Consider the following 16,997-nt stretch of genomic DNA (forward strand, 5'->3'; position numbering starts at 1 on the left):
TCAGAGGTTAAGAGGAACAGTTCTTTTCCCTCTTCCTTGTAACAACCTTTTATGTACTTGAAAACTGGTTTTCATGTCCCCTCCTAGTCTTCTCTTTCCCAGACTAAACAAACCCATTTTTTTTTCAATCTTCCCTCATAGATCATGTTTTCTAGATCTTTAATAATTTTTGTTACTCTTCTCTGGATTCTCTCCAATTTGTCCACATCTTTCCTGAAATGTGCTACCCAGAACTGGACACAATACTCCAGTTGAGGCCTAATCAGCATGGCAGTAGAGCGGAACAATTACTTCTCGTGTCTTGCTTACAACACTCCTGCTAATACATCACATAATCATGTTTGCTTTTTTTTTTGCAAGAGTGTTACACTGTTGACTCATATTTAGCTTGTGGTCCACTAGGACCCCCAGATCCCTTTCCATAGTACTCCTTCCTAGGCAGTCATTACCCATTTTGTATGTGTGCTACTGATTATTCCTTCCTAAATGGAATACTTTGCATTTGTCCCTATTGAATTTCATACTATTTACTTCAAACCATTTCTCCAGTTTCTCCAGATCATTTTGAATTTTAATCCTATCCTCCAAAGCACTTGGAACCCCTCCCAGCTTAGTATCATCTGCAAACTTTTTATAGGTGTACTCTCTATGCCATTATCTAAATTGTGGATGAAGACACTGAATCAAACTGGATCCAAAACTGATCCCTGCAGGACCCCACTCGTTATCCTTCCTCTCTGGGAACAGTTTTTCAACCAGTTTTGCACCCACCTTATAGTAGCTCCATTTAAGTTGCATTTCCCTAGTTTGTTTATGAGAAGGTCATGCAAGACAGTATCAAAAGCTTTACTAAAGTCAAGATATACCATATCTACCACTTCCCCCCTATCCACAAGGCTTGTTACCCTGTCAAAGAAAGCTATCAGGTTGCTTTGATACGATTTGTTCTTGACATATCCATGCTGTTACTTATCACCTTATTATCTTCTATATGTTTGCAAATTGATTGCTTAATTATAAGCTCCATTATTTTTCTGGGTACAGAAGTTAAGATTACTGGTCTGTAATTCCCCGGGTTGTCCCTATTTCCCTTTTTATAGATTGTCACTATATTTGCCCTTTTCCAGTCTTCTGGGATCTCTCTCGTTTTCCATGACTTTTCAAAGATAATTGCAAATGGCTCAGATATCTCCTCAGTCAGTTCCTTGAGTACTCTAGGATGCATTTAACCAGGCCCTGGTGACTTAAAGACATCTAATTTGTCCAAGTAATTTTAACTTGATCCTTCCCTATTTTAGCCTCTGATCCTACCTTATTTTCATTGGCATTCACTATGTTAGACGTCCAATCACCACCATCTTGGTGAAAACCGAAACAAAGAAGTCATTAAGCACCTCTGCCATTTCCACATTTTCTGTTATTGTTTCTCCCTCCTCCTCGCATTAAGTAATGGACCTAACCTGTTCTTGGTCTTCCTCTTGCTTCTAATGTATTTGTAGAATGTTTTCTTTTTACCCTTTATGTCTAGTTTGATCCCATTTTGTGCCCTGGCCTTTCTAATTTTGTGTCTACATACTTACATTATTTGTTTCTATTCATCCTTTGTAATTTGACCTAGTTTCCACTTTTTGTCGGACTCTTATTTTTAGATCATTGAAGATCTCCTGTTTAAACCAGGGTGGTCTCTTGCCATACTTCTATCTTTCCTACGCAGTGGGATAGTTGTTCTTGTGCCCTTAATAATGTCTCTGAAAAACTGCCAACTGTCTTCGATTGTTTTCCTCTTAGACTTGCTTCCCATAAAATCTTACCTACCAACTCCCTTAGTTTGCTAAAGGCTACTTTCTTGAAATCCATTGTCTTTATTTTGCTTTTCTCCCTCCTACCATTCCTTAGAATCATGAACTTTACCACTGCATGATCACTTTCACCCAAACTGCATTCCACTTCCAAATTCCAAAATGAGGAGAGATTTAAAAGACTGACTTTTCAGCTTGGAAAAGAGATGACTATGAGGCGATATGATAAAGATCTATAAACTCAAGAATGGTATAGAGCAGTGGTTTTCAAATTGGAATATGCAAGCTCTCATCAGGGTGTATGCGAGAAAAACTCTGTAATGGCGGACAACACATTTTATTTAGTACAGAGGCTTTCAAACTGTGGGGTGCCCCCTGTAGAAGGCGCATGGAGGAACATTGGTGGGGAGCAAACAGTGACGCCCGACAGCTTGGGCAAATGCCACATGGCAGGGATTGGGGAGGGACCGCCACCTGAGCAGGCCACCCAGCCTGCCCAGGTTGGGGGTGGCACAACCAAAAATTGTAACTTTGCGGGGGGGGGGCTGAGGTCATTTTGAGCTCAGGTGAGTCAAAGGTAGAGGTGACACTCCCTCCCCGAACTACCTGGCATCACCGCTTGCCATCCTCCATGAACATTCCTTCACAAATAATGAGGGGTTCTCTATCACCAGCAACATCTATTCTTTTCCTCATTGGGGAGTCTTATCAGATATACCCTTAGAATATTTTTAAGTGTTCACGTAGACTGACTTTTTTTCTACTTTTATTTATTTACTTTGGATATAATCATGCTGAACTATTACTTTATGACCAATAATGTGTCTGCTAATATTCTAAAAGATAAGAAGTAATCACAAGCCTGGAGTAAAATCCTCACTCCACTGAAGTCAACTGCAAAACTCTAATTGATTTCAGTGGGGTCAGGATTTCATCGCCTCTGTTTCAAAGGTGTAAAGAGATCGTCACAAGGATCAACAGATAGTAGTTCATCAATACATGTACACCGTTATGAAAACTAGCTAGGTGACTTAATGCATAGTTTTAGCTTCCTGTGAAGCATTACTGGAAGCAGGAAAGCAGACGGGATGGGCCAAAGCTATGACCTAGGCTTGCAAGACATATAATCTGTTTTGGACTTTGAGACTCCCATAATTTCTTCTACTCTCTCTTCTTGTGCCTTTGTCCAACTGCAGGGCCCACTGCAATCTGAATTGTCAGATACTATGTCTTCCACACTGTAAAACTTTCCCATATGATAATATAGAAAGAAAACACAGATTAACCCTGGGTTTGAGACTCTGAGGCATTTCAAATTAACTGTCCTGCCCTACAGCTATTTTCATTCCCAAGAAACATGCTTCCCTATCATGTTATGTTGAGCTGCAGAATGGCGGTGAAGTTTCATAAATGTATAGCAAGATACATTACACTTTGTAGAGATATTGAGTGTGGAAAGGGCTAAAGGGTTTCATGGGATATCAGTGTTCATGTTTCAGGATGGAACACAACTACTAACTGCCTGGAGTTAGGAAGAAACTTGCCTCAGATACAGTAATGCATAAATGTCCTTTATGGTGGACTTACATGCTCCCCTGAAGCATCTCCTCCAATATATGTAGCAGTGTGTCTGGCTTTACCATTCCACTGATTCAACATGGGAAATCTGGACCAGGACCCCATTGTGCTAGGTGCTCTACAAAGTCAGAACCCAAATGATGGTTTTTGCCCCAAAGAGCTTATTTTACCTCCTCTTGTCTATCATCTGCAGTCATGGTGTTTTGACCATTTTCTTGAGTTCATATGTAAATAATTGGAACATCCTATAGTATTCATTTTTGTAATGCTCACTATGAAGGAGGTTTGGCATATTGCACTGAAGTGTCTCTCACTGCTTTTATTTCAAAAGTATTTTTTTAAACAAGTAGGATGAAGATTGAAATAAAATTCAATATTAAGACAAACAAAAAAGCAGTCTTTAAACAAACATTAAAACCTGTTAAAAATGTATCACTACACAGAAAAATCTTATTCCTTCATTTGAAGCAGATGTGAAATTTCTAATAAACCAGCTGGCATCTCAGAACTATAATATAAAATAAGTATGAATGTTGTCTAGTGGCTTGGGCTGACTAGAAATCAGGATTCCTGGTTTCCATTTCAGATTCTGCCTGTAGCTCATTCAGTGACATTGGGTATGTTATTTAAACTCTCTGGGCCAGATTCTCTGCTGGTGTAAATTGGCATACCTCCACCAAAGTAAAAAGATTTCCCTACTGAGGATCTGACAATCTGAGTCTCAGATTCTCCATCTGTAAAATGGGGTAACAATGCTTCCCTACCAATTTCAAAACTTGTTGAGTGCTCTGAGATACTCTGATGAAAGGTGCTGTAGCAGTGTTTGTATTATATAGTGGTCACCGTTAAAGGGTAAGCATTTCACAGCTGTGACCACACAGCGACAGCTAAGATATCAAACTATTTCCTTGTTCTGACCATAAAACATAACTGTGCCACTTTGTGGCAAGTGTTGGCTGATGATGAGTGACTTCTGTATATTAAGGATAACTATGCAATTTAGACAACAGTGGGCCAAATTCTCTTCCATTTCTCCAGATGTCCATTTTGTACAGGAATGGAGTGAGGGAGAGTAAAGATGTCTTTAAGATGTCTTTGGTCTTTGTCATATTTTTTGGCACACTTTCTGGCACAAGTTAGAGCAGCCTCAGGAATGCTGTAATCTATTTCAACTCCAATGGCCCTCCTTAATTTTGGCAATTAAGGACAGCTGGAGCACGTATGCTCTGATCATCTACCCTCCTTCCCCAAACAGCCCATTGTACTATGTCTACACCAGGAGATTTAAAGGAAGGGTTGATGTGGAGCTGTTTTGACAGCTCTATGCCACCAAGGGTATTCTCTAGGGCAGTGGTGGGCAAACTACTGCTGCGGGCTCCACACCGTTCCAGGAAGTGGCCACACCACGTCCCTGCAGCCTGTGGGGATGGGGCGGCAGAGAGCTCCGCACGCTGCTCTTGCCTGTGGGTACCTCCCCCGAAGCTCCCACTGGCGAGGGACGGGCTACTGTGGCCAATAGGAGCTTTGGGGGAAGTACCCACAGGCGAGGGAAACACGCGGAGCCCTCTGCCCTCCCCTCCCCCAGGGGCCGCACAGGGACGTGGTGCTGGTCGCTTTCTGGAGTGGCACGGCGTGGGGCTTGGGCCAGCATGCAGGAAGCTGCTGCCACCCTGGAGCCGCTCTAGGTAAGCGGCGCCTGGCGGAAGACTGAACCCCTCCTGAACCCCGCACCCCAACTCCCTGCCCTGATCCCCCGGCGCATCCCATACCCCTCCTTTACGCCCTCCTGCACTCTGCACGCCTCCTGCACCCTAACCCCCTTCCATGAGCCCCCTCATAGACCCCACACCCCTCCTCTGCCCCAACCCCTTGCCCTTAGCCCCTTCCTGCACACCACACCCCCTCCCACACCCCACACTCCACCCCCGCACCCCAACCCTCTGCCCCAGCCCTGCAAGCAATTTCCCCACCCAGATGTGGCCCTTGGGCCAAAAAGTTTGCCCACCCCTGCTCTAGGGGCTGTTTCTGCCAGTTATGTGTCCCCTTTACACCACTGGCATGACACAAAGGGCAAAAGAAAAATGCAGAATCTGCTCCATAGTCTATAGTCTGAGAGTGACTAAGGTACTCACTCTCCTTCACCAAATACACATAATTTTATTTATTGTCTTTTTTGTTGTTGGTGTTATCGCACACAATATTCATCTGCTGCAGATACTGCCATTATTTTAAAGGAAGATTTAATGAATCCACAAGACAGGAATAAAACTTGTAAAAAAATTCAGGTGATATGTACATTCCTCAGAAAGATTAGATTAGGGCATCAAGTCAAGCTCTTCAATGTATGCTTTACAATGATTTGCAGCATTATGTCTAGAGTTCAAAACTACCTGTCCAACTGCAAAGCTTAGTCAATCAGTCCGCCAACATATATGCCTTTAAATTAGCACTAAGTTGACTCTTAAAATATTTTCACTCTTTAATGTAAACTTTTCAGACAAAAGTCTCTTAGACAACAAGGACTCTACACAAACAAAATAGAAAGAGGTTACCGCTTTGTTTTTTCAGTCTCATCTGTTTAAGTACAGCTGACACTGCACAGATGCTAGCATCACTTTCGCCTGAGCAGTAGTCTGCTTACTAAACTTTTAGCAACTTGTAGTTCAAAGCAGATTGTGATGTCATTTACCTAATGTGAGGTAGCAGTGCCTATTATTTATAATAGGTGATTAATAATAAGTGGCCCTAGCTTGCATTCCAAGCTCTGCTATTGATGTGCTTGCGAGTTTGAGCAGCCATGAAGGGCCCGCTAGGAGTTAAGCACATATACGCTTTTGAAAACCCTGCTAGAAACCTATCTGCACCTTTAGGAGCCCAAATAAAATCAGGCGTTAAGGCCAAAGTTTCATACTGGAGGCCTGGATCAAAGAATCCTGGAGTTAGGTATCCAAATACCTTTGAGGGTCTAGGCCTAAGTGCCTAAGATTAGGCCCCTGATTTCATAATTAGGCATTCAAACAAAAGCAGTTTGATTTTCAAACTGTAGGCATCCAGGTTTGAAAATTATGTCCTTAATCTCTCTATTTCTCAATTTACTCATCCATAAAATGGATATACCTACTAATCTGTATTATTATTATTGTTGCATTCTACTTAACAATATTTCTATTCACTTTGGGTGCTACAGATAACAGTATTTAAGTCCTCACCATTCAACACAGCATGAAACAAAACAGATTGGTCTGTTAAGATCATATTTTCCTTTACAACTGAACCACTAGATATTTCAGATACCTAAATGAAGCAGCACTAAATCAGATATTTAAAATTATTTATTGTTATTGTTGTTATTATTATTATTATTATTATAAGAAGAGAGTTCTATGGAGATCAAAGAGAACAGTCAAAAACCCGAGTTCATATATTTAGTACAGCTGAGTATGTTAGGCCAAAAACATAACATGAAGTGAGTTTGTTTCTTAGTGGACAGTTAGGGCCTTGGTACTACAATGATGGGGACCCTACTACTATAATAGGTAGAGAGGTAGATTAGATCAGATCAGATTTTTGTTCAAAGAAAACGTCTAATAATAGAAAATACACTGAATTGCAATTGTTACCACGGTATTTTGATGGTCTAGGCTTTCAGAAATTCCAGTCAGATTCATGTATAGGTCCCTTTGAAATACAATATATCTGAGAGATTAAATTAGGTAGATCCTGTTCAATTCCTTTTCTGCAATTCACAAAGATATGTAAATCTGTCACACTGCACACAGAGTAACTGATGCCTTTTCAACAACATGGCTCTCATTGCCACCTTTATTCCAGCTAGAGAAGCATATTATTAGTTATTTTAGGCAGTATTGAAGAAGTTTCCAGTTTAATCTAATGCACCCTCTGGGCCATAGCTGAACAAGTAGCATTTATGAAAAGTAATTTTCAGTTACTCTCACGTCATTACAAGCTGGTTCATATGTACAGTATATATAAAATGGGATTACCATTTCAATGTGAAGTCCAGAAAAATGGAATTTGTCATCAGAAAAGGCCTTACACTTTCTAATCACAACAGCAGAATGAGAAACTTTCTTGAAGTTTTGGATGCAAAGTATCATCTGGACAAATATGATTAAGTCCCAGTAAGACTAACAGGACTTGTGCGTATGTGCCAATGGAACATATGAACTCACTGGTATATATACTCTGACAAATAACTGTTTAAGTATCATAAACAATAAGAGATACAGATTTGGTCAATTAGCTCTCTTACATTTTTAATTTGGAATCATGGAATCTAATGGGCCCTGGGGCCATTACAAGATTTAAAGTTAATGCAAATATTTTAAGAAACAGGTTCTGCATACTTCATTTTGTTCCAAAGTCTCATTTCACATTGTGATATTTAAAAAGGATAATAAGAAGGGAAGACAGCTGCCATTGCTTAATTTTTTGATACATCATTCTACACATCTCTGAAAGTGATGTGGATTCTCCAGATGTACGTATCTTCTGCAGCGGTGATGGGAGGTTCCTAGCAAAGCAAGTGTTTCACGTGTATTTAAAAAAATATGAATACAAGATTATCAGGACTCCACAGTCTGGAGTTTTGGGCAGCAAGCCACCCCATTTTCATCAGCTATCAGTTGTTTTCAGGTGAAAGAGGAAGTGTTCATTCCTTGCCTGACTGAGAACAGCTGAGTTAGACATAAAGGACAAGGAAATATAAGGTCAAGCTTTATATATAAGCTTTGTGAGCTTCATGCAGGAAGGAAGAAAGAATCTTAAGGACTCTGTTTCCCTGTTAACAAGGTTGGAGAAAGGGCAAAGAAAGATGGGCATGTTTGGGTCTAATTAGTCTGAACAGGGAGGGGAAGAAAGGAAAAGGAGCAAGAATCTCTTTCTCCTTCACAGCATTTGTCAGGGGAAGAGCATCTCTCTGGTCAACAATCACCCTGGAAGTTCTAAACAGATATGGGGAAGATGAGACAAAAGTAGGGAAATGAGAGAGTAACAGGGTGATTAAGAAGAGAGGTTTCACAAGTCCTGGTTAAAAATATAATGAAATAATAAGAATCAGAATACATTATCAACAATTTGGAGAAAATGAGAAAAGGAAACAACAGATGGTGGGGGGAGAAGGCATAAGAAGCTGAAGAACAAGTGAAAGAAAAGATGAAGGAAGGTTAGTCTAATCCACTCTTTAGCTGTGTGAGGGGAAGAAGGATCATTGAGAGTGTTTCACACTTTGCTACTCCCAGTTCTCAAGAGCAGCCATCTGAAAGAGACATTATTTCATATCCCATAAATTATTCAGCCCTAGAACCTGACTAACCTAGACAAATTTCTCAGAAGGTTTTGTGTTCAAAGACTGAAAAGAGTACTCCATTTCCTCCTGTCCACCAACGGCAGTTGTGTTATTGGAAATTTAAAGGCTTCGTAATTATAGGCCTGCCTTTCTTCTGCTGTCAACTAGGGGACAGTGTATGTGTGCTTAGGTATGCTCATGACCCAGCGACTTCACCAGCAACCCTAAGTGTGCCTCAGGGTGGAGAATTTGGCCCTATTTAATTTGTTACTTATGTTGGAACTTCTAACATGATGATCTTTCACTTACAACAAGCTCCCCTAAAGTGGCTTAGAAAATCTCAAAATACACTACTGGATGTTGAAAACCCTTTAATAAATGGCTGGCTGGACACAAAATTATAGATAGTCTAAGACGTAGCAAAAGAGGGATTTTTTTTTTAAATTGCGAAGGGGAAAACCTCTAATCAGATCTTTATAGAGTTAGGGTATGTAATGCTGAGTTCTACCTGTAAAGTGCTGAGTACCCATTGAGTTAATGGGGTATCAGGGAGCTAAGCAAACAGTACTCAACATCTGACAGGAATGGGCCCTAAATAGCATGGGCCAGATCCCCAGCTAGCATAAATTGTCATAATTCTCCTGATGTCAATGGGGCTATGACAATTTACAGCAGCTGAGGATCTGCCCCCATAAATCTTTCTTAAACATGCCCAGTCCTATAAAATAATGCATTTCATTACTGTTATATTTGGAGTTCTGCCACTGTATTTAAAGAGAAAATAATTAATATTTTTCTTTCAAAAACAGTTCTCTTTGAATTAAGATCTGATTTTGGGGGGTGGAAGCTGGAGAAATGTAACTTATCAAAATCATTACCTCAAAGTAACAGAAAATATAATTACTCGATTATGGTATACATTTGGTGGGAAAAATACAAAATGTTTGCTTAAATTTTAAATAGGGCTCTGTGATTCTGAACTGTATAGTGAAGGAAGAAAACAACTGAAATAATCAAAGTTATCTTTAGTGAAAATTTCACATTAGCGCAGAAAAAACAAAACATGGGAGATATTTCTTAGCCATGCATCAATTAGTAATAATCATGGGTTGTTTTTTTTTAATTTAATAAGAAAACTGTTTTCAAAAGAAAGAATTAAGTGATGTGGCTATTTACTCAATTGTCTCAGTACTCAATGCAGGACTGAAGTGTCTGCAATTTTCAAGGTGTTTTGAAATTTCCATTAATTTGTTGAAGGTTTTGTAGCTCAATAAAAAGACACTCTAATCAGTTATTAGTGAATCACAGCTGCATGCACCTTTAATTCAAAAACAGTAAATAAATACAAATTGAAATGCACACACTTTCACTACTATCCATTATCATTGCCAGAAGGTGGAAGGAAGCAATTGATGTTTGGGGAAATGGATATGTTTATCGTTACTTTCCTAAATTGGGTAACACACCTGTGCTCTAGTAGGCAAATGCTGAGAACTACTGATGAACACCAGTTTTGGGGGTGGGAAGGAATTGCAAACCACTATTTGACAATGGGGTATGGGTTTTCCCTTTACCCCCCTTGAATAGGGTCTGGGAGTGGCTGGCTCATTACAAAAGCAGCTTTGCCTCTCCTGGAATTGACACCTCCTCATCTATTATTGGGAGTGGCAGTTTTCATAAATTTTGTGAAGCCAAACATTGTTGGGCTATTGCCGGGATGTGATTGTATTTCTTTGTTACCCACTTGATTAGGGGGGCATTTTCCGTTTTGTGGAGACATAAGACTGGTGTGCATTTCAGCCTTGCTGAAGGCACCCCTTGCTGGGTCCCAAACTTCTCCAAGATCACAGTTTTATTGGGATGCTTGAGGCTTAGGAATTGAATCTCATTTATCCTGTGGTTTGTATTGGTGATGGTGGAGTGGAGCTTGAATAAGACATAAAGGGGTAAATTTACAAGGTAGTTAGGTGCCTAAAGATACCCGGTAGGATTTACAAAAGAGTCTAGCCAAATTAGGCATCTAATTCCCATTGAAGCCAATGGCTGTTAGGCACCTAACCTGCATAGGTGCTTTTTAAAATCTCACTAAGTGTCTATCTGCATCTTTAGGTGCCTATTTACCTTTGTAAAACTGCCCCGAAGTGCAACAAACTGAACTAGTTTTCTGACAGTTAACAGATGAAAGGTTTTCCCTCCTGAGAACTGGTTAATAAGAGTCAAGACCTACGTTTCAACCAAAACTGAACTGTCATGCAGATTTTACTAACCAGCCTTTCTCAATGGCAGGTTCAGTTATAAGAATACTGTAGCCTGCATTTTAAAATAAACAAACACACGCAAGTAAAATGACAGTATATTGAAAACGGAATAATATTTTGAATGTCAGCCACTAAATCAACAGGTAACCCACACAATAATCATGCACCTCGAACTTCAAAAAACGTTGCTACAATAGTTCAAAATCAATAGATGAGACATTTTGATATCTAGTGTGAATTTGCTATTAGCTAATTCATTTCACACAACTCCCTTGACAAATTATTGTTCATAACTTTGGGAAGTAAGAAAAGGAATAGAAAAGAATTATAATTGCGGTGCCTTAAAAAGTAGCTGATGGAAACATTGATACGATAAAAGTATGTTGCACTTATTTTTTATAGTACAAAGGGTGTGGACATTAGGAATCAAAATGAAGATAATTAACACTTCCAAGTGTGTTGTAATAAAAGTCATCTACCCAAAAACTATTGTCATGCTGTTTTAACCAACAGTTCTATGAACTGAACTTCCTACAGTACAGACTCATTTTTCAACTTGATATGCACAGAGTAACTGTACCCAGGAAAACCCACACATATTGAAATGAGAACATTCCCTTACAGTTCTGATATAGGTTCTATTTAAGGGGCGGATCCAAAATCTACTTAAGTGAACTGAAAGCCTGACATTGACTTCAACAGGCACTAGATAAATCTCTTAAAAGGATTCATATTAGATTCAGATTTGGCCAGATTTCCAAACAAGTTAGCTGTGAAACACTATTTGCAAAATATATACACAATTGTACAGCAGGTGCACTTAGAAAGTTCATATTCCACTTCTAGATATATTACTGGTTCCAAAGGGAGTTTTCATTTCAAGTCCAGGGCATATTGATGGAGTCAGCAATATCTCTAAAACTGGAATGAACTTTTTACTTGTGTCCCCTCTATGTCTGATTTGGATATACTATGACAGTGGTTGCATATGAAACTATCAGGTATCTCCGCACATAACCAGCCAATTCTATCCATATATGCACTCATTTTCCCAATTTCCACATGCAACAACTGTAAATTAGATACACATTTCATGTATGCAATTACATGCTGAAAATCTGTCCTCCCAGAATGATCTTTTAAATTATCATGAAGGGTACAGTGTGCCACGTTTATGAAATGGGCTATAACCAATGGAAACCATAAATCATGTTGGTTTCTTCTAAAGTGTTTGTGCGTCTTTGACTTTTACATTTAAATAATCTCACTGCAATTTTGGTGCAGTGGTGCTTTTCCAAACTAGATGATCTAATTCTGAACATTGTCAGCAAGGCTGAAATAATTTCTAATATAAAAAGGATCTGAAGAAGTTTTCTGACACATACTGTCTGTGATAGAAACCAAATGTTTTTGACTACAACAGTGGAGCTCCTGATTACGAATGAGATCCTGGCAAACAAGTAAAATTGATGTAATGTATGTAATCCCATTCGGTACATCCTTGGTAAAACCAGCTCAGGCAGTGTCTTGAGAGCAACCTCTTGTTAGCTGGCAGGAGAATGCCCACAAATTATTCAAATGTATCAGCAGGATCTGGGAAGAGAATAGCAATTCAGTGCTGCCATGGTGCGAGAAGCTTGGAATAATAGATGCTGCCATATTTTTAATCCCTTGCCAGCAGCAGCAAGGAATAGCTCTCATTTTCTTGCCATCAAACATAGTCTAATAAAGTTGGGAAAGATGTAAGAAAGCTTACAGAAGGGCACAGGTATTCTGAATAGGCCTTACCTCCCATATCTTCATGTGAGAACCTGGCCTGATGGTCAGCTGGACATCACACTATCCTTTTTAGGCCCAAGAGGCACCAATGTGACCCATAACTTGATGGCCAGTTGGGACCCCTTTGTGTCCCAAGAAGCCCCTTCTCCCCTCACCTCCAATGAATGATCAAGAACTTTCTGGCCAGCGAGAGGGAAGGGATTATCAGAATGTTACCACCTATACTGGGATTTTCCAAGTGTTTAAGTGAGTGTCAAATATGGCCAAATTTACCTCATGGGCACTTCTGTCGTGCTGATCTGAGAAATGGAGAAAATGATGATGAAATGTATGAGACAGGCTGCCCAAAGAGGACATCCCTTTTGTTCTGATCTCCACATAGATAGTCTAGTAGGCCAAAGTGGATTGTGCAAGTTCAGTCGGCCAAAAGATATGTGTACCAGCAACAGGCCCCATTTAATGGGGATATACCAAAGGGAATAGTTTGGAACAAAGTAGGGGCACTTTTTAAAAAAAGAAATGTGGGTCTTACATACAATACAAAAGAGTAATGTATATTTATTTCTCCTTTTAAAATCTTTTGCAAAATGGTTATTTAATCAAACATATTTACCTTGCACCCATCCTGTAGTTTTTACTCAGTCAATGGCAGTTTTAAATAAATACTATGGGATTTGACTCTTTCCAAACTCAGGACCTTTATGAGACCCATAAGGAACTGAAAGAGAGTCCATATAGAATACACAATGAGAAATGAGCTCTGGCTAAGTATGAGTGTAGCAGAAAAGTAGCGGTTCCATATTACCACATATGGATAACTCTTAATAAAAAGGCTTTGCATCTGTGCATTTTTTACTCACTGGTGTGGCAGCATGCTGGAGAAAACACATATGTTATGGCTGATATAGGTATACTGTATATCTGATGGAAAACAGAGATGCGTGAGCATATACGAGAAAATGAAATCTGGCACTTTGTACCAATTTTGCACTCTCATATTGGGTGGTGATATATTAAAAGTAACTAGGACAGAGTATTATATTGATCTCCATCATTAGAATATTAACATTGCTACATGTATTACTCAAGAACTTAATGCAAATTGCAGCAGCCAAAAAAATGAAGGTCCAAATTCTATCCTTCATTGTGCACATAATGCCCATTGTCACTAATGGAAATCAAGCGCATGTATCAACCGAGAAAAGATACCTCTGTTATTCTGATCATTTAATATTAACATGGCCAGGGGTCTCCTAAAAACCAAAGTCTTTTTCTCTATACATAGAACTTCCATTAGTGTCAATGGGTTTTCAATATGCCAAATGAAGAGAGAAGAAACCCTTATGGTCTTAAAAACTTTAACAAGTGTCAGGGAGTAGCCGTGTTAGTCTGTATCCACAAAAAAAAACAAGGAGTCCTGTGGCACCTTAAAGACTAACAGATTTATATGAGCATAAGCTTTCGTGGGTAAAAACCTCACTTCTTCAGATGCATGGAGTGAAAATTACAGATACAGACATAAATATACTGGCACATGAAGAGAAGGGAGTTACCTCACAAGTGGAGAACCAGTGTTGACAGGGCCAATTTGATCAGGGTGCGTGTAGTCCACTCACAAAAGTAGAGGAGGTGGTGTCAATTCCAGGAGAGGCAAAGCTACTTTTGTAATGAGCCAGCCATTCCCAGCCCCTATTCAAGCCCAAAATAATGCTGTTAAATTTGCAAATGAATTTTAGTTCTGCTGTTTCTCTCTGAAGTCTGTTTCTGAAGTTTTTTTGTTCAAGTATAGCTACTTTCAAATCTGTTATAGAATGTCCAGGAAGATTGAAATGTTCTCCTACTGGCTTTTGTATGTTACCATTCCTGATGTCCAATTTGTGTCCATTTATTCTTTTACATAGGGACTGTCCAGTTTGGCCAATGTACATGGCAGAGGGGCATTGCTGGCACACGATGGCATATATAACATTAGTAGACGTGCAGGTGAATGAGCCTCTGATGGTGTGGCTACACACCACACCACTGAAACACTAACCCAGGAACCAATCCCTGTAGCAAACCTCATTGCTACTCTGTCCCCATATGTACTCTAGCAACACCATCATAGGACCCAATCACATCAGTCACACCATCAGAAGCTCATTCACCTGCATGTCTACTAATGTTTCCCTTTACCTCAAGAGCATATGGTTCTTGGTGGTAGTGGACTACATCCACCCTGATCGAATTGGCCCTGTCAGCACTGGTTCTCCACTTGTGAGGTAACTCCCTTCTCTTCATGTGTCAGTATATTTATGTCTGCATCTGTAATTTTCACTCCATGCAGATGAAGAAGTGAGGTTTTTACCCATGAAAGCTTATACTCAAATAAATCTGTTAGTCTTTAAGGTGCCACCGGACAAAAGACTTAACATTCATAAACACTTTTGAGCCATAGACGCACAAAAACACAAATAAACATGTACAGCGCACAGATATTTTTTTTAATTTGGAGAAAAAAATTAAGGCTAACCCATTCCAATAATAAGAACTTAAAGGCTGACTTTCTACAGCGAGTTATTTACAGTCAAGTTCTTAAACTTCTACAAAGAGTGGTTTACAATGGAAACTGGGACAATCTCACCTTTAAATACAGCATCGCAAACTGAAGCATTATTATAAGCATGAAATTCAGGGACAAAAAAACTACCCCAAATTTAAAATAACCAACTTTGGGAAAATTAAAAGATTCAGGTCTTCAACAGGAAAAAAAAGAGACACAAAAAGAAGAGATGAAAAGAAAAGCCCTAACTTGCCAAGACAGTATAATTAAGGCCCTACTTGAATTGCGAAATTATTGTCAAAATTGCAGCTGTGTTGCCAACTAGCCATAGAAAATTGCAGAAAAGTAATAATGGACCTTATTATTGGTGGTAATGGAATCCATCATTACTTTTCCATGATTTTTCCACTGTCAACCACCTACGTCTCTGACTATCAGCCCCGCACACGACGGGGCTCCCGCTGTCAAAATTGCGGTGAAAGCCTAATATTGTGGAATACACAATTTCCGCAATATCGCAAGTTAAGCAGGGCCTTAAGTATAATGCAAATATTATCTGAATAAAATCTAATAAATATTTATCATATATGTATGTGAATATTTTTGTTACAAACAAAAGTATCTACATCAAACAAAATAAAATAAAAGCAAAGGTTCATTTTTTAAAATGTCTTCTAATCAACTCAAGTGTGCTGTTTGAGCAGCTAATTTATTATTAGGTTGTGTATGAATTAATTTAAGTCAGAATCCAAGATACTTTCCACGATATGTACTTGACATGGTTTTATAATGAATAAACCCTATTTTTTTGAATTTGTATTATTTCCATTCATTTTCTTTATATAAAGAAATTGGGGGAAGACCAATTTCCATACTTTTAGCGTTGTATTTTTCATGATATCTGTCATTCATACAATTTGCATAAAGCAGTAAGGATGGTCCAATCTTCAGAGTTTTGGGTTCACCTTCAGTTCTGAAAATGGGCAAAGGTTCTGGGAACTTCAAGGAACCACTAGAAAAATATGCAGACCCTTTCTCCTCCCTTTTCCTCTCCTGAAACACTTCCCCCCACAAAAAGGGTACAAACACTTAAGATATCCAAGAAATGCTCAATATAACTTCAGTTCTAAACATTGAAAAAGATCCCAATGATATTCCTGTTTGTCTTTTCCCTAGTAATCAGTCTTCTGCTAGTTTTACTCAAGCGGGGTTCATTAACATAAAGATAACCACAGCAAATATTTTTACGGCTATTTTTCACAAGTATTCTGAAAGTAACTTACAGTATTGTGTGAGCATACAAACTTAGGTGTGAATTCCAAAGTTTTTATTGGTGTTGAAGTTCACCCAGTGTTTATGGCTTTAATGTAAATTTAACTATTTCATTTAAAACCCAAATAATAAACAATTTACTATAACTGGTTTAGGAAAGAAACCTGGAGAAACAAACATTAATTTACTTTTCAAATGCAGCATTTTTGCGTACTTCCTTTGCTCTTAATGCTGCATTTTATTCAAGCTTTATTTTAATATTTTTAAAAAGCCAAGAAAAACTAACAAAAAAACTGCTGCCCATTGTGCTCCAGAAAAAAAAATTAACCCAAGCTATCCAGAACTTTAAGAATAAAATGTATTTTATACAATTGGAACACTGACAGTTGAGCCAAAGTTAATTCTGCTGTCAGATAGTGAAAATATATTGTGTGTGAGAGTGTATGTATTTTGCCAACACT

This window comes from Lepidochelys kempii, chromosome 1 (genome assembly GCF_965140265.1).
Source record: "Lepidochelys kempii isolate rLepKem1 chromosome 1, rLepKem1.hap2, whole genome shotgun sequence".
Taxonomy (NCBI): Eukaryota; Metazoa; Chordata; order Testudines; family Cheloniidae; genus Lepidochelys; species Lepidochelys kempii.